Genomic DNA, 19,213 nt, shown 5'->3' on the forward strand with positions numbered 1-19,213 from the left:
ACTTCACAATCCTCAAAAGATCATTCACTATAAAGCAGGGAAATTGTGATGTTATCAACTGTCTAACATTCCAAGACGGGTTCCCTATTATGAGAGCGAAAGTCTGTTTAAGCAAATCCATAAACGTCGACACATATTGCACAAACCAGCATTACAGCGAAAGTCCAAAACCGCGAATTTGGAAATGTCGAATTACCATGGTTGGCCTGTCTGTGGTATAGCTTCATAAGGTAAGTGTGTGATAGTTACGGACCTTAGGGTTAGGGAGGGGTTAAGGATAGTGCATAGATAGTTGTGTATGTGGGGTTTAGTGTAGGGTTAGAAGTAGGGTTTTGGTGCATTACTTTAGGGTAAGAAGTAGGGTTCGGTTAGTGTATGTATGTGGTTTATTATTTTTTTTGGGTAGGTAGTATGTAGCGGTTGGTGGGGTTGGCCAACTATGACAGTTTTAGATTTCAAATTTCGCGGTTTGGTGCGTTCCATATTCTTGCAGTTCACGCAATTCGTGTCTGTGTTTTGGTATTCGCTCAAAAGGAGTTTCACTCTGATAATATAGACCCCCCCAAGACCACAATAAGTCAAAAGTACAATTACAAGTTCAACACCACAAATGCAGATAAACTAAGCACTAAGTTAGCTGTGCACCCTGAGCATCAGATACAAAGCTTATGTATTCCTGAATCCAAAAGATAGAAAACAATGATATGGCACAGTTATCATTACTTACACAGGGTGTTGTGGTGGGGGGGGGGTGTAGACTGACACAAAAGGTGAGTGAATGTGTGCAAGTAAGAAAGAGACGTAGGCAGACATTTGGATAAACCAACATATGGCCAATGAGACAAAATGAGTAACTGTTGTGCATGTGTCTGTAGGGGGTTCTCCAAGTGAAATTGGTGTGTGAGTGTCTGCATAAAAACAGCCAAGTTCTGAGCTTACTCTACATCTTGGTATGTCAGACAGGTGTGTGCCATCCATGGTAGAGGTGGCAGTTCATTGTTGTCATCCTTAACCAGGAGACCTGGCTCTGCCAGGAGATACACTGGCACATCCACGCCCATAGTCAGATGCACTCCTGCTCAATGAATGTGACTGATGTCTGCTGGACAAGCTCCCTTCAGGGGATGCCCAGGACCACAACTCCATGGCCTGCCATGTCTGGGTGTGGGCAGCACATTCACTGATAGAGCACTGGAAATGCTGCCACTATGGGAGCAAGATCAGGCATGGTCACATTGGCTGACAGCAGATGATGTGACTGACCTACACCAACAAGGATGCCATTCCCCACCCAGCAGAATTTCCACCACAAACAATGCTTGTTCATGGCAAACACCCCTTCTTCCATCACAGACATCCCTTGTTCCAATGTGTCATTCAATAGATCCATTGAATCAGCAAAGGTATGGAGGCAGTCATGCATGTCAGTCTGTACCACATCTGCAACCCTGAACATTTGTCTGGAGCACCTACGGGAACATGTCTGTTCCTCCATGATGGCCTTAAACATATGTTGAGTAGCACAGGTAGAGACACCTGCAACAGTTGGAAGAGTGACAGCAGACCCCCTCCAAGCACCCCTATCAACCCTCCTGCATGGCACCTTACTCACACTTTGGTTATGGCCAGAGTCAACAGGCACTGAAGCTGCAGTAGCCACACTTCCTTGATCAATGGTCTTGCTCTCCACATGTGCAATATCTGAGGGCTCACTGGAATGAGTAGGTGTAGGCCTACTGGCTGTGTCTGATGGAATTGCAGTGAATGGCTGTATGTCAACTTCAGTGTCAGATTCAACCTCTGCACCCCTAACTGTGCCTCAGTTTGGCCACCATCATCATCGGAGTCTGCTGATACACTGACATCAGGTGGAAGAAGGCCTACACTCCCAGTGTCATGATCACCTGTGATAAAAGCAACAGACACAGGAAAAAAATAATACCTACACTACTATGGTCCAATATATGCTCACAAAGTAACAGTGCTGCCACTATTATAGACATTACATCAAGCCTGACATCAACAGCACACACTAAAATATTTCTTTAAATCGCTCAGCAGTACTGAAATAAAAATGTTTGGCTTATCATCTGCAGATGAGATGCTCCTCTGCAATCCAGATGGTCCTGGAAGAAGTTAAGCAAGGGTCTACTTTATATCATCGAAAAATTAAAATCTTGAGCACTGACATCAGCGAAAATGCAGAATGTCGAAATTAATTTTTTTGGATCGCAGTACAGTGGAGATCAGGATATTTGCCCTTTCCTCACTGTAGTCCGATCTCGGAGTTGGAATATATATTTAGCAGGGGGTGGGGGGCACAGCCCCCCACAATAGTGATTTTGACATTCTGCATTTCCGCTGATGTCAGCGCTCAAGATTTAAATTTTTTGATGATATAAAGTAGACCCTAAGCAAGAGGTAAGGGCAACATCATCACAATTAACAGTGACACATATATTTACCTCTTTATATGCCCATTAGCTATACTTTCAACAAAAATGTGGCTGTCAACTTCAACCTAAGCTAATAAGCGTATCAATCTTCAATCCCACCCTAAAAGAATACATGTGACACTGAAGAAACTTATTGATTTCAATTGTGTTACTATACCACAGTATTCAGCTGTTGAGATACAGAAGCCTACCTTGAAGCTCCTCCTGGGACATGCTTGCTGTCTCTGAAACTGTTGCTCTGACATCCAGGATATGCTATACTGCACTCTCCTGGGAGCTATCTGGATCTCTGATATTGGCCAGGAACTCTTCATTGGGTGTTAGTGATGGTTCCCTAGCAGGCCCTACCCTGGTAACCATCTGGTCATGGCCCATTGCAGCTGCTCTCCTCCATGCAGATGTGATCATGTCACTGACCATGTGGTGCACCTGCTCATATGTCCTGCCATGACCAACCATGCCATTCACATCATCAACTATTTGGTGCAAAATTTCCATCCTAGATGTCATATTTCCTCAACCCCTTTCCAGCAAAAAAGCACCATGTTGCCTAAAGGCATCCACTATCACCTGGTTCTCAGCAATGGTGAAGGGGGGTCTCCAAGGATTGACACACCTGGGTGGCATAATTCTAGGTGCCCTAAAAGACAACAGAAGGATAATGCACATAAGTATCACATAACTACAAAATAATTGTTTCCAGACAAAACAGAAAAGGTAGCCACACAGTACTACCCCCTGGATAAACATACAACAGTTTACAGATGTGAAATGCGAAGAACAGACGGGATGCAAAACAAGGAGAGTAACAAGAGCAACATATTCTTGTTTGTGCCATAGCAGTAACTCACTGTTGCTTCTCCTCAACTGTTCATTCTGTCCTTGCTTGTGCCATAACAATAACTCATCTTTGCTCCCTTCCAGAAGAACAGTCTATCCTTGTTTGTGCCATAACAGTAACTCAACTTTTTTTTACTGTGTGACTTGCAGTTTATAGCAATGAACTGCAGCATAGAAAAATGCAATTTCAATCTTCTTGTGGCAACAGGTGTAAGTATGGGACTGTGATGCACATGGTCCTGGGTTCAAATAGAAGATTTCCCATATACTTTTATTGTTGTTGTTCCACTCCCCATTATAGTCACTCTCAGTTATAACACTTTAGATAGTGGATCCGATATTCATTATATGTATGAGGGATAAGAAACTATTATTGTGTCAGTTATGTATTTATTTATCTAGGGATGTATTATCATATTTATTTTCAGGTGTATGCCTGTGGGTATAATGTGTACTAAATTTCTGTAAGTATAATGCTGCTATGTGGAATTGCATGGCCTTCACATTTGCCTAAGACACATGCACAACTGCCTGTGCATGCAATAACCTTGCAGTTGCAATTACTGTTATTTAATTCCTCACTACTTGGTGCTGCTGCTCTCCACTTACCTCATGAAAACACATTGTTCGGGGATGCACACTCCCGAACAATGCGTTTTCATGAGGATAAGCTGAGCTAAGCTGAGAATGTGTGCATTCTAGTAAACATGATAACTGGAGTTGGTGGGAAAGCATCACTCTCCATTGCTCTATATCCATGGTAGACATGGCAGGCATTTGTGGGGAGGGTGCCAGGTTTAGGGCACACAGGTGGAGTGTCCAGGAGTCCAGGATATTCATTGGAGTCTGGCTACCAGTACAAGTCTGAGGCTTGGGATAGTTTAGCAGGTGCTATATGCAGTGCTACATGTAACCTGTGCACTGGATAGCAATGTAGGTATCATTTCAATGACCTATGGAGGAGGAAGAGGGATACACTTGACTGTTGAACTGAGAAATTTAAGACTGAGGGCATCCTACACCTGTGTAAGTAGCAACTACAGAGAGCACTTATAAGACTTAGAATGTTGAATATAGCCAAGACTGGTATGTATAATGATGTTCTGTTCTTTTCTGTTTTTTCAACAGCTGCCAGTGATCAGGAGTGCAATGTCAGAGCCCAATGGACTACGTTGGAGAGAATGAGGGAAGAATGTGGTATGTATGCAGCAGAAGAGTAGTGTTATTGTAAGTTAAATACTTTTAAATTAAAAGTTAAAGATAGCTTTTTCTAGTATTTTATACAGTTGTATCAAATTTAGCATGCATATCACATCTGCAAAAGCAAGTATGCATGCATTAGTCTGTACCACAAACCAATTGTAAGAGTCCAATATTAGACTTCAGTCAGAGGTTCTGGGTTCAGATACCACACTTCGCAATTATAGAATACTGTTATTTCTTCAATAATATTTTCATTAAATTGAAACCTCTATGCCAGTGGCAAAAATGCCCTACTGTAAGCTGCAATTTGTATAATTGGAACACACATGTGTGAAATATATATATATTTCAAGGATGAGTTGCTGCAATCTGTAGTATAGTGTGCATCTGTTAGGAGGTGAACACTTAAATGTAAAAGTTAAGCTTATAGAGTTAAATTGTATTAATGCATTGTATGTCACATATAAAGATACTAATCTTATCTCTTTTTTTCTCTCACTCCAATATTTATCTCTTCTTTTTTATTTTATTTTTATTTTATTTTATTTTGTTTATTAAAATATTGTTGTTTAATTTGTTACTGTATTTTATTTCATGTTATTGTAAAAAATTTTTACTTTTTTTTATTTTATTTTTTTTATTTTCTTGTTTTATTTTTATTATATGTCATCAAAAGGTGTCCATGTGATCCATGAGTACAACATCACTAAATGCACCACAGCACAGTGGGGTAGACTAGCTCCACTGGATCTACCTGCCACCCTTCACTGGCTTCAGGATTGATGCCCAGCACATCTGGGATCCAACTTGGCAGCACTGCCTCTGTTGCCCCTGCACTACCTGCACCCTCAGGTAGTTCTGCCCTGGAGGCTAGTCCAGTGGGGAGGTGGTGATATCATCACCCTTACCGAGTTGCCAGGGATGGTGCATAGGGTTCTGTGCTGCACCACTAGTACATGCCTACACCAGCTGGAGAGGCTGCTCTCCCTTATTTTGCATAGTACTAGGAAGAGGAGGAGGTGATGTCAAACACTCCAGCCACCAGCAGAATGAGGTGATAGTGATGACGGTCCAGTGGGTGAGGACTCAATTCTCACTGTCTCTCAGCTTGAAACTATGGGCTCTGGATGTCCACACCCTCACCCCAATCATGGTGTCCTCAACCTTTTGTGTCCATCACCATAACTTTTTTGTCTTGTTTGTCTTGTCTAGCTGCAATTTCTTCCTCACTCACCTTCCTGCCCAACCTACCTGACCCAGACATACCTACTTCCTTTCCTCAACTTTCCTCTCTCTCTGAAATAATAAATAAATAAATGGGTATCTGTCCCACAAAAAAAAAAAAATCTTCCCATACATAGTTCTCCATTTTGCACACATATGTCTTCTTAATACACTTGAGTTGTGGTCACCCCTCTCTCTGGAGGTGATGATCAAAATTCAGTTAATATTTTGCACATATGTTCAGTTTACAGTGTTAAAGAAATGGATAGCTATGGTTCTTTCCTACCTCCCTCCTCCACATTCCTCTCCTGCTTTCCCTTTGTTCTTCCCCCTGCTTGATTCCCATTTCACCACTTTCCTATCTACCCCATTTTATTACTTTAATCTGGTCAAAAAAAAAAGAATCAGAAACAGCACACATAAATTGCTGCAAAAGCAATGGATCTCTTCACTTTTTGGGTTCCATGTTTGCACAGAGCTGTGCATTGCTCACCAACATGCAGCAACAGTGAATGGCAGAAAACAGCTATGGTTACCCCAGTGCAATGTTGCTTAACACCACTGTGCTATGCCAGCACACAGACACACATTTACTATAAACAATTCATATTGCAATATCACTCTGCAATTAAAAGTACTTCAAAGTATTACATACATTTGAATTTGAACCAAGTACCATCTGACCCCAAAAAGGAATGTATCAATGCATTAACATGCTACTACAGATTCTGTCAAACAACAGGTATGAATCATAGACTCAGTACTAACTGCTAGACTGTAGCAATGTGTCTCGTTTTTGTGCACTGCTTAGCTATGTGCAAATGTGTATCCCGCATGGGAATACACTTTGCTAATGGTTGTGCAAACCCGCTGCCCGCCACACTATGGAAAACCAAATATTATTATGTATTATTCTTGTTTACTGTCCATTTATTGTCTATGACAGGCTATTACATGTGTAAATGTTATAGATTGAAAGACCTATGTCACAGAAAGTCACATATTTACAGTACAACCATGTGTTGCCACCCCACCAAGCACTGCAACCCTGGTGTCTCAGTATTTTTTTCACACATATATCAACCACACTACAAAATTTAATATCAAATGTTGTGTGATATGCAATGCACACCAATCTGGTAACATGCAGAACTACAGCTATTGACCCATATGTGTAAAAAGCCTTATTTGCAAGGCTAGGGAAGGAATCAGCATGGACCATATCCACAAGGACATAAGTGACCTTCAACACACTTGACTTGACCCATTTTGTTGCTGTCAAGGGTAGATCTTGCTTATTGAACCTTGTGAACTTCTTTGATACTGACACCAAAGACCTGGATGAGGGATAACAGGACATACCACCTATGTTGAGGTATCCAAGGCCTTTGACACTATCCCCATTCATGTCTCATAGTGAAGATCGCCCATGTGGGAATTATGCCATACAGTAGTAGATGTATAGCCAAGTTGCTCACTGACAGAACACGCACTCTCAAAGTTGGGTACTGGACCTCCACCACTAGCCACTTATCATTAGAATACCACAAAGGATCTGTGCTGGGCCCTCAGCTCTTTGCAGACTACTTCCTTGATGCACAGGCAATGGTAGATGGCCTGTGCTTTACCAAGATTGCAGATGAGTGGTAACTGGATGCACTCATATAGAATCCCCCAGTGATCGTAAAATATTACAAAAGGTGCTGACACACACAAACAACTGGTGTCAAACTCATAGACTGGACCTTAAAGCATACACTGCCTCATTGCCCCCTTTGCCAATAAAATACTCCTGCTGATTATGATATACACAGCACCCATCTAAGCTCAAACACACAGTGTTGTGAGACTTGAGAACACATGTTGATAGCAATGTACACTTTCATCACTATATGTCTATAGTGGTGACACACAAATTATGCATATGGACATCACATCCAAGACCAGGGTGGTCATACCTCTGCTGTACTCTACCCTTATCAGATCACTAATGGAGTACAATGTTCCCTTCTGTCTGTACCTGACAAGACACCTGCAGCAACTGGAGAAGAACCAAGTTTGTGCCTCAGAGAACGCAGGGCCTACAAACATGACAGATATGGAAAGACTGACAGACCTGTCACTGTACTCAGTATCATGCAGACTGCTGAGAGGTGACCTCTGTCTGGCCTACAGAGCAGTCTCAGACCCTGCCCTTCTGGAAATGCTGGACATTTGCAAATCAAATAGGACAATAATAATTTGCCCCAGGGTTCTCAACCTAACCTGTGACTTAAACAGAACATGTTGAGGAGACAAATATATCTCCCAGTGGTTTACACTCCTCTGTAATAGGCTCCCACTGCATGGGAAGCAGTGCTTCTCAATGACCTTGTTGAGGCGCAACCTTGACTACTAGTTGGGTGATTGTAATGTCCCCTCTGTGGTGGCAACTGTCTCTCATGGACATGGCCAGTTGGTGCTGCTCACAAAATCACTTTGCTAACAATGAATATATAACTATGATCAATAAGGGTACTTGTGTTTTTACACAGCTAGGCTTCAAAACACTCTAGGGCCATTAGGTTAGTAGCCTCCTATAAACGTATGAAGCTATGAACCTATGCAGGCCTCCCAATATCTTGTTTCTCACATGGCATGCTGATTTCATCTACAATAAGTTCACCTGCAGTCTTGTAAAAGTCAGACTTGTGCCGTGGTTCTTGCATAAAGTGCTGCGGTCTATAGTCTGTGTACTTAGATAAGTGGGTGTTCTGTTCTCACTGCAGTCAAGTGTGTGTGTGTGTGTGTGTGTGTGTGTGTGTGTGTGTGTGTGTGTGTGTGTGTGTGTGTGTGTGTGTGTGTGTGTGTGTGTGTGTGTGTGTGTGTGTGTCTAGATAAAATAGCAGAAATGTATATCCCACAGTCACTGCTCCAGTGGCATGGATTGACAGTATTTTGATACTTGCAGATGCCTACTCATCCATTTCATGCAGCCCACCCAGCATCTTGTCTCTCACATGGCCTGCTGATGTAATTTACTATAAGTTCACCTGCAATCTTGTAAAAGTCAGACTTGTGCTGTGGAACTTGCATAAAGTACTATGCTCTGTAGTCTTTGTAATTAGATAGCTAGGGATTTCATTCTTACTGCAGCCCACTGTGTGCATGTGTGTGTGTGTGTGTGTGTGTGTGTGTGTGTGTGTGTGTGTGTGTGTGTGTGTGGGTGGGTGTGTGTATGTGTGTGTGCTGTTGCTTGACATTACAGACAGCATTTTACATCACCATGTGGGACACTGTTATTACCATATTCTCCTCAGTAGACACTGCTGACATCATCAGCTATATCAGATGTCTGAATATGCAGGACTCCCACCAGGGAAGGATCAGAGACTAACCTGGAGGCCAGGCAGAAGTCACCTCATCCTTACAATAAAGATTATAGTGGCATGGCTTTTAATCTATCCACATATATCATGTCATGGTTTGTAGGCCTTGTGTTATCTTGCTGAGAAAGTCCTGTGGTCTCTCCAGCTGCTGCATTTGTCTTTTGAGATGCATGCAAAAGAGAGCATTATACTCTATTAGTGTTCTGATGAGGTTTGACTATGTTGTCGTACAATGCTAAGATCTCAATATGATGGTGTGACTTATGATGTACACATCATAGGCATTCAATACCAGTGTGGCCATGTAGTGATCACAGTTCAGATTGCTATCTACATGTGCTCCAAGTGCTTGCATCACTGGACTTCTGAATAGTAGGAATGTTATCAATGCTGTGATTAACATGGAATTCCACTTTTCAGATGGACAACATAACAAACACACATTTCTGCATTTGTTTGCAGATTGTGCGCCTTTGTCATTATTCAGTTGTTTGTGTTAGTTCCTCCTGTGCTATGCTATCATCATTGATGGACTCAATGATTGCACACAATATGTAAGAATCAGCAAACCTGGCAAGCCAAAGGCCGTATACTTTAGCCTGAACTGTCAGAGTCCAAACAGTGAAGGGCCAAGTACAGATCCCTGGGGTTTACCAATGGTGACAGCTCTACTGGTACAGGCTGATTCACCAGTTTTCACATTATGTGTTCTGTTGGTGAACCAAATCCTTACCCATCAACTGATGTAAGGGTTAATCTCTAGCTGGAAGGGTTTCTCAATGATACTTGTGTGGGAGAGTGTGTCATAACCCTTGCCAGATCACAATAGGTATTAATCACTGTCTCACCTTTATCCAGACCTATCACACAGAATCACTGGGCTGTGACAACATTACAGATTGCCTATGGCATGACTCAGCACATAAAACGTCCTTATACAGTTGAATACACACTTCAACACATCCTGCATATGGACTATCTTCCCATACAAGGGTGTACATCAATATGCATCTACTTGAGTTGGGGGGGGACACCTGATGCATACATATATAGAGACATCCTGACTCTCCTCAACCGTGAGGTAGAGCAACATGTCAATGCACACCTCTTTTATGTGTATATACAAGCAATATTCTGGCTGTGTGCAACTGACTTGTGTGAGTTGTTAATGCTACATTAGCTCTGTTACATCTGATGGGTGTCCTCAAAGAGGTCATCAAGGGCATGCATGATGACCACAGTATCATCTTGTGGAACATGACCAGGTCAAGGCATTTGATACAAATCCACACTGAGGTAATAAATCAACACTGTCATATGTGGCCATAAACAGCTATATCACCAAATGGGTAGACCAGTTTATCACATATGTGGCATTTCACTATGTTGAAATGTGTGATGTGACCTATATCTCAGGTCCAGTGATCAAATTCTTACATCAGGGCTGTCTGCTAGGTTAGTTAAGTGATGGACATCACATATGACATACACATGTTGTGTCCAATCAGCTGCCTGAATGACAACAGATTGTGGGCAATCATTGACTCTAACTGTGATATTAGCATAATACAGACAGTATCAACACATACCAAAAACTTAACACCTGCATTGACAAAAAACATGGGGGGATTTTTTGATTCAGGAAACAAACACAACACCCAAGCATAATGTGAACATCACACCCTATAATCAGACCAATAGGTGTGTAACCCATGTTCTGGGGTAGATGGTAAGTGGTACATACATCAGCATGTGGTCACAGTGCTGACTACTTCTTTGAATGTAATGCAAGTACTGGGTATGTGAAGGGCATGCACATCAGAGGCCATAATACCTTCATGTTTCCCAGCTGTCATCATACCAATAACTGTGCACAATGCACCCTTCTTCATGTACCTCCCTACACATCTTCCAGTGACATGTAACTGAAGTGTAGCACCTTTGTCACAGTGTGCTGTCACACAGCTTATTGACCATACCTAGGTATTCTTTTTGTGGAATATACATGACTGTCTGATGGTGCAGAAGACCAATCAAGGTGTTACACCAGATACATGTGTGTTACCTGTTCTGCTTATGCACACACTACATGCATAGGTGCTTCACAACATTAATGGCATGTATATCATTTGTGACAGTATGGATTGTGTCATATATATATATATATATATATATATATATATATATATATATATATATATCATGCACACAAGGCAACTAGCCTGTATTGCTCATACTGTCACATACAGGTATAACAGTGTCCCTCCTAACAACTCTAGCAAATGTTACAGTACCAGAAATGTGTGCGTGGTTGCCCTCATATAGTGTAGATGTATCATAATAGTTGTTCAAGTGTGTGTGTGTGTGTGTGTGTGTGTGTGTGTGTGTGTGCAGATTCATCTCTTATCACTCTACATCGCATATGATATGTCAGAGGTATGGGATTACTGGTGGTATTATTCTGATTTTATCCATAATTGTGGTTAGTTCTTGTAATGTTTTCCATGATCCTTTACCTGTGCCCACCTTGCTGAAGATCTCTGCTGAGAATACACTCATATTCAGACATATCAGTTTGCACAGCTTCACAATATGCACCCTACCCCAATTGTATGTCAGACCCTGATTGATGTCCTCTGCATTATTCATGTAAGGATGCATATCTCACACAGCTATCCTCCCCATTTATATGGCATCTTGTGTGACAGTCACATAAAACACATTTTCACTGTGCAGTCCCTACTGTACCATATAGATATTTGAATGGTGCTGCTGCTACAACCATTTTCCACTGACATGCCCTCTTCTGCTGTACATGATGGAGGTTTACCGTTCGTCTTTCCCTGTGTTCATTCCTACTATTCATCTGTGTGTCCCTATTCAATACACACACTTCCCCTGAGTGATCATTTTACATGGCAGTCCATGTCCTGTTACAGATCATTAACACAGCTGCAGTACAGAATGCCAGGAATTGGATATCACAATACTCTGCTCTATAGATACACTGTCCTGTCCTGTTCTGTGCTTGGACCATATTCTTCACATTAAACCTCTCAACTGTCCAGATATTCCCAGGATGTCCAGATGTTTTCTTTGTCAAATTTGTAGCTTTCTGCCATATCACTGGGATGATCTCTGGACTGATGTGACTCAATATTACATACATTTGAGTGCATACCTCTCAGCTGTCCTGATTTGTGCAGATTGTCCTGTTTTTGTCTGATATTTGTGATCTTTTCCTCATAACATTTGTTTTTTTTTTTTTTTTTGGCAAATCATTGGCATGTACTTGCAGAGTGAAGACAGAAACTAATAACAGACATTTGAGTTTCAAACTTCATGCTCTTCAGAAAGTCCATGATACTATATAACCTATTATTCTATTAACTTTCTACAGTTGAAAGAGCAATATTACAAATCTGTCCCAATTGTTGGGTCTTTGCCCCCCCCCCCCCATTATTTATGGCTTTGTCTAGATTTCTTGCTCAATGAGGTTGAGAGGTATGTTTGATTTTCATTCTACCACATTTTGGTGCGAGATCTATGGCAAATATGTCCCTATTTCTGGTTAAATGTCCCTGCATTATGTTGGCCTTTGTACAGATGTGTTGCACTAATTGATTGACAACTATCTGTGAAGCCCTGGTGATCATAGTGGCATTCTTGGCAAATCTGCAGACCACAGGTGCTCTACTTGAAACAGAATTGTATTCACATTCTCTTCTGACTGTTGCCAGCCTTGAAACCTAGCTTAGACGTGCCCACGTGGAATTAATATTCATTGCACACTGCCACTGGCCAAGCACCATCATGCAAATCTGTAAACTCCATGTATGCTCCATGCAGAGTCTACATGGAGTTTATTGAATCCCAGGTTATGTCTTTCTTACAGTGGAGATTGTTTTCATAGAAAGTTTTGAAATAGATCCTTTATTACTTTTCATTAGTTAAAAACTATTTAAATAAAGAAAGACATTGAATATTGGAGATGCAAATCTTTAAAGATAAAGCTGCAAAGCTGTTTGGCAGCAAATGATATATGATTGTTCCAGTCTTGCAATATTTTCAGAAGGAAGTTAACAGATTTATGCTAGCACTGTGGTCTAATAAATGCAATATTTCTAAATCTCTGGTTCTGTTCAATGCTCTATTTCCCAGATATGTTCCCAGATTACAATTTTCACTTCATAGAAGCCTTTTAGCTATAGCTAGAAAAGTTATTACAAAAATTTGAAAAATGAAACTACTACCTCTTTATCGAATATATAAATATTGTTAGTGCTGTAAGTAGAAATGAATTATTTACTATCAAGATGAAAATGAACAAGACCACTACAGAGTATAAATGTTAGTTAAAATAAAGCGGTGTATCAGACAAAATACTGATTAAACTTTTATTAATTGCTTTTTTTCTTTTAATAGTAATTATGCATCATTTGATTAGTTTGATGTGCATACCATTGTAAATAGTTTTGTTGTGTTTTCCTTAATATGTTTTTTATATTAAAATCCAATACAATTTTTTTTTAGCAAAAAATTGTTTGCCTTACTAGCCCTCATGGTAGCTTTTAGTTCCTTACTGGTATTCTTAGGTTCATAGTTAGGTACTAGGCTATCAGCCTTGGGGCCCTGTATAAGCCTAGCCAAAAAAGTTCCCTGGCTTTCACCACCCAAGAAAGTTATTCTCCTGCACCCCTGTCTAGCAGAGCCACAGAAGTGATGCCCAGGGTGAATTTCCTATTTCCCATCCAATTGTCGAGATTTTTCTTAAAGAGGGATAATGAGAAGCTTTGCTTGACATGAATGGATAGTCTTTTCCAGATCATGGGAAGTCTCTGGGACAGGAATCTATCCCTCCAGCATGTGCTGTTTATTTTGGTGGCAAGGTTTAGGTACCTGGAGCATGTGGCTCAGAGGGATTGGGGTTTCTTTTAGTGTAGCATGTCCAACAGATCTGGGTTTGACATGGCTTTGTATGTTAGGCAGAGGTCACCTCTGAGTAGGCGATAATCGATGGAGTACAGCTGGAGTTTGTTGAGACGGTCTGCCTATGGCATCTGTTTGAGGCCAGTAATCCTCTTAGTGAGGTATTTCTGTGGCCTTTCTAGTTGTGGAAGATGTTTTGCAAAGTACATGCCAAACGGGGAGTTGTACTTTATAATGGGTCTGATGAGGGATGAGTAGAAAGGAACTATGACCTCTTTTTTTCTGGAGGTGACCCACTTTGTGATAAGGTGTGCCACGTAGATGGATTTCCTGACTACTGTGGCAATGTGATTATCAAAGGAGAGACTATTGTCCACTTGTGTCCCAAGGTCTCTTATCACACTTTTGGTGTTTAGTAGGCTGCCGCCTATGTAGTAGTTCATGGGTACAGTGTTTTTTCCAAAGGGGATAACAATGCACTTCTTGGCATTGACCTTGAGGCCATGACTTTGACACCAAGCATCAGTCTCAGTGAGTTCCCTTTGTAGAATGTCCACATCATTAGGCAATTCTATTATGGCACCTAGTTTGCAGTCATCTGCGAACTTTATTAGCCAAAGATCTGCTGTATTAGCCTGGACTTCTGAGAAGTAGATGCCAAACAGAAGAGGACCCAGGACTGAGCCCTGTGGTACTCCACTTGTCACTAGTCTGAAGTTGGATTTGGAGTCTGCTACTTTCACTGTGTGGGTTCTGTCAGTGAGCCAGTTGGCCACCCATCTTGTGACATAGGGATTTATGCCCAGTCTATGAGTTTATCTATAATTGCATAGTCAGGGATGGTGTCAAAATCCTTGGTGAGGTCAAGATAGGCTGTGTGCACCACCTTACCCACGTTCTCATCTCTGATGACTCCTTCAAAGGAGTCAATCAGATTTAGGAGACATGACCTACCTTTTCAAACCCAAACTGAGTGGGGTCCAGAGTTTGGAGGTTACCTATGTCCTTGTTTATAAGCTGTAAGATGATACGTTCCATGGGCTTGCAGACCAGGCTCATCAGGCTAATGGGGCAGTAGTTCCTGGGGTCCGTGGTGGTGCCCCCTTTGTGGAGTGGGATAACTGTCACTGTGCACCATTCAGTAGCCACAAAGCCTGAAGTGAGGCTATGATTGAACATGGTACTTAGGTGGGGTGCCAGTTTGTTCTGTAGTTCATGCAGAATGTAGCCTGGGATGTTGTCAGGTCCCATGGATGCTGTGTTCTTGGCTTTGGAGAGTGCGGTCTTTACTTGTGCAGCCATGATTACAGGGGCTTTGCATTCTTCTGGTATAGTGATGGGCTCTTTGGGGGGTGGGGGGGGTGAAGTTTGCACTGAACCTATCTGCCAGGATGTTAGCAATATCAGTTGGTTCTGTATATCTAGCGCCATTGTGCTGTAGCTCAGAGCAGATCTGAATGTTGCCATTGAGATTTTTGACATAGCTGTAGAATGTTTTGTGCTTGCCTTTAGAATCAGCGGCAATTTTATTTTCATAACTATCTTTGGAGGATTTTACATCAGATAAAGATTTTAGTATACACCAGTTATCCTTGTTACCTCAGAAGTAGCTCTATTATATGTTGTAACAAAACATAGCTTACCTATATCTAAGTTTGCATCCATAATTACAGGAAATACCTCCATTGTATTCATAGAGAAATAAGTTTTTTTATTATCATTAAGTCTACTAATCCTAACAAACTGGGCTTTGGTGACACTAAAGCCCAGTTTGTTAGGATTAGTAGACTTAATGCTTCCATAGAAGAATGTAAGAAACAAATGCAAGAACTGAAAGGTGAATTTATAGAAAGGGGCTATAATAGGGAGACCTTGGATATGGAGATTGAGTATGTTTTGGGCTGTAGAGATGATAATACAAAACCTTATTTCTCTATGAATACAATGGAAGTATCTCCTGTAATTACGGATGCAAACTTAGATATTGGTAAGCTACGTTTTGTTACAACATATAATAGAGCTACTTCTGAGGTAACAAGGATTATTAATAATAACTGGTGTATACTAACATCTTTACCTGACTGATGTCCTATAGTTGGCATGAAACCCAGTTTCTCATATAGAAACTGTCAGAACTTAAAACAAAAGCTATGCTATAAGGACATGTGTGTCAGGAATGGTGGGGTAATGGCAGTTAAATCAGGTACCCTTCCCTGATACAGTTGTAGTTGTTGTGATGTTATTAATAAAAATAATGTTTTTAACATCCAATAACTAGGAAGAATTATATATTCTCTGGCTTAGCAACATGTGCTATAATGAATATAATATACCTGGCTACCTGTAACAGATGTCAGACATTTTATGTTGGAAAATCCACCAGAAAACTGAAAGAAAGAATAATTGAACACCATTCAGAAATAAGGAGAAATATTGACACTAATTCCCTGGCTAAGCACATCAATACATATGGGAATGCACATAAATTCTCTTTTAGGCTGATACAGTATATAAGGATATACGAGGGGGAGACTTGAACAATAAGCTTGAGATGAAGGAATATCAATGGATAATACATCTTTGTGCAGATGTATCACCAGGTTTAAATCAGACTGTTTCTCTAAAACCTGTACTAAGATATAAACAAATGTGTTTGAAATAGAGACCTGTGTTTTTAAAAAATTTTGTTCTTAACTAGGATTGCTTGTTTAATTGAATAATTCATGGCTGTGTGACTTCTGACAGTATAAATATGGTTAGCTGTTTTTCTTTCAGCTTTTCCTGGTTTGGGGTCGCCACAGCAGAACTCCAGTCTGCTAATGATTGGCAGTCGATTTGTAGGGTGCCGAGGTGCCAGACCGACGCCCAACCTTCAGTGAAGGCACACTGAATGTGTTAGTATTTTATACAATGATGAAGGGTTTGTTTGACCTGAGTGTTCTGTTTTATTAAACACTTGTCCAGTATCAGTGTTGCTTGGTTTGTTTCATACTGCATTTCAAAAACTGAACCTTTTGCAATATGAGCACAGAGCAAGTTGTAACGCATTGTCAAACAAATTTTATATTCTTGTTAAATTCTGCTAATTTGATGGATAAAATTAAATACATTCATGTTTACAGTGATGACTTCTTGCACTAGCTCTGATATTTTAAACATAGAAGTATATTTAATTTGTGAGGGTTTGGAAATTATTTTAAGGAACATTTTTTTTTTCTATTTGAGGACAAGCTCTAGCAACAGGTCCAATGTTAAGGTGGGTATAGGGAAACTCTGCTCCCAGCAATGTAAAGCTACTTATGCCCCGATGGGAAGAATTACATGTTTACACCAAAAAATATTTACAAATCTTAAAGGTTGTTTTCATTATATAGATGATATGTTTTTCATTTTTTCAGCAATGGTATTTGAGCCAATAACATGCCTTGACTAGTTCCATAATGTCACACATTTTTGAGGTTTAATTTGAGTTGAAGTAAAATGTCTTTTCGGATTTAAATATATTCAAATACTATCAATTCAAGTGTTAACTATAATTTAGCTAATTCCATACAAAGGAAGGATGTTGCTAAAAATTGAAATCTTAGATATGAGAGTGAATACTGTATTTATATGGAAAAGGTTATAGTAAAATGGCATTTTATTAAGGCCAACCATTAAACTGTTGATACTGAAATGTTTTGTCAAGTGCTTTTACTGCTTTTTGAGACTTTTCAAGAAGGATGATATCCAGTAAAAGGCTCTTTTAACCACATTTTGCATTATGCTCCATTGTGATGCTTAGTAACAGCCATTAATTGACCAGTCAGGTCAATTGGACACACAATCCTTTTTTAGGATTGACCAAAGAGGAGTCTGGTTAAGTGGCTTGCTCAAGGTCACACGGTAGGCATAGGAGGGCTAAGAGGCACAGACTCTATACCACAGGAAACATAAGTACAGTTGTATAAGCAAACTTACATTAACAGTAGATGTAAGAATGATGACTGCTGCAGTACCCTTTAGCTATATGTGTTATATTCTGCCAAGGATATAGCAGCTAGCCAGCTTCTGAAGCTTCTGGGCATCTTCCAGTCACCCAAACTGTAGAAAGTATAAATAATAAACAAAATTATTAAATGGAAGTTTTTTTTTACTCAAAGGGAACTTATCTACTCAGGAAAGGAACAGCACAAGCTAACTGTCAATCCTTGAAAGCCTCAGAGTAGCGTACTCATTGGCACCAGTAAAGCTCTAAAGGGCTTGGCATCCAAACTTGTCTTTTAGTCAGCTCCACTCAGGTTTCCTGACAGTTTGGCTGCATGGAAGGTACATGGAAGCTTTGGAAGCTGGCCAGCTGTTAGATCTTTAGTGGGATATAACCCACATAACAAAGGATACTGCAGCAGTGATCAGTATGACAAACATTTACAGCCTACAGCCTTAAACCTTAGCACCAAATGCCAGCAGCTTAAGGCTGTCATTTCTGCAACAAATTATCTGGAGAAAAAGAGATGTTTATGGTTTTCATTGTCATATGGTTTTTATTCTATAGCTGTTAAGAACACAATTAATAGAAAATGGAGAATAATTTTATAAATGTATTACTCTTACAAAAGTTATTAGAAGCTGTCCTATTTTTATAATCAGAATTTCAGTTTCAAATTTTTACTGGAGGGATACTTACTAATGCAAATTCTAACAGTGCAGATTTATAGTAATTTCCCACTCCTTTTTTTGGAAGAAAAGAACTGGCTTCTCAGTATTTTATCTTTTCTTTTACCAATACAGTTTATGCCTCATCCTATGTACCTTGTCAGGCTTGTTATATAGACAATATAGAAAACACAACTAGATTTTTTTAAATATATTAAATGAATGGCTGAAGGTATTTATAGTAGAAGAAGACATGTCGTGGAACGAAAAAGCTTATATGGAAAAGGATGAAATAAAATATATACTACAAAAATGATGGAAGAAAGCATTTGATGAGTTAGCTGGGGTAGAGATCTGTGGTATAAAAAGAAGAGAGGTGAAAGAAATATTAATTATAATGAAAGAAGTAGTAGAGATGATTTTGAAAAAAAAAAGACTGATAACATGTGATGTAGTGAAAGCCTTTGATAAAATGATCAATGTGGCAGACTTTAGAGCCATATGGTATAGGAAAAAATTATTAAAGGAATGAAACATATTTGGAAAATTCATGGGTTC

Source organism: Protopterus annectens, chromosome 1.part1, assembly GCF_019279795.1.
Source record: "Protopterus annectens isolate FY-2018-M chromosome 1.part1, PAN1.0, whole genome shotgun sequence".
In the NCBI taxonomy this organism is placed as follows: Eukaryota; Metazoa; Chordata; order Ceratodontiformes; family Protopteridae; genus Protopterus; species Protopterus annectens.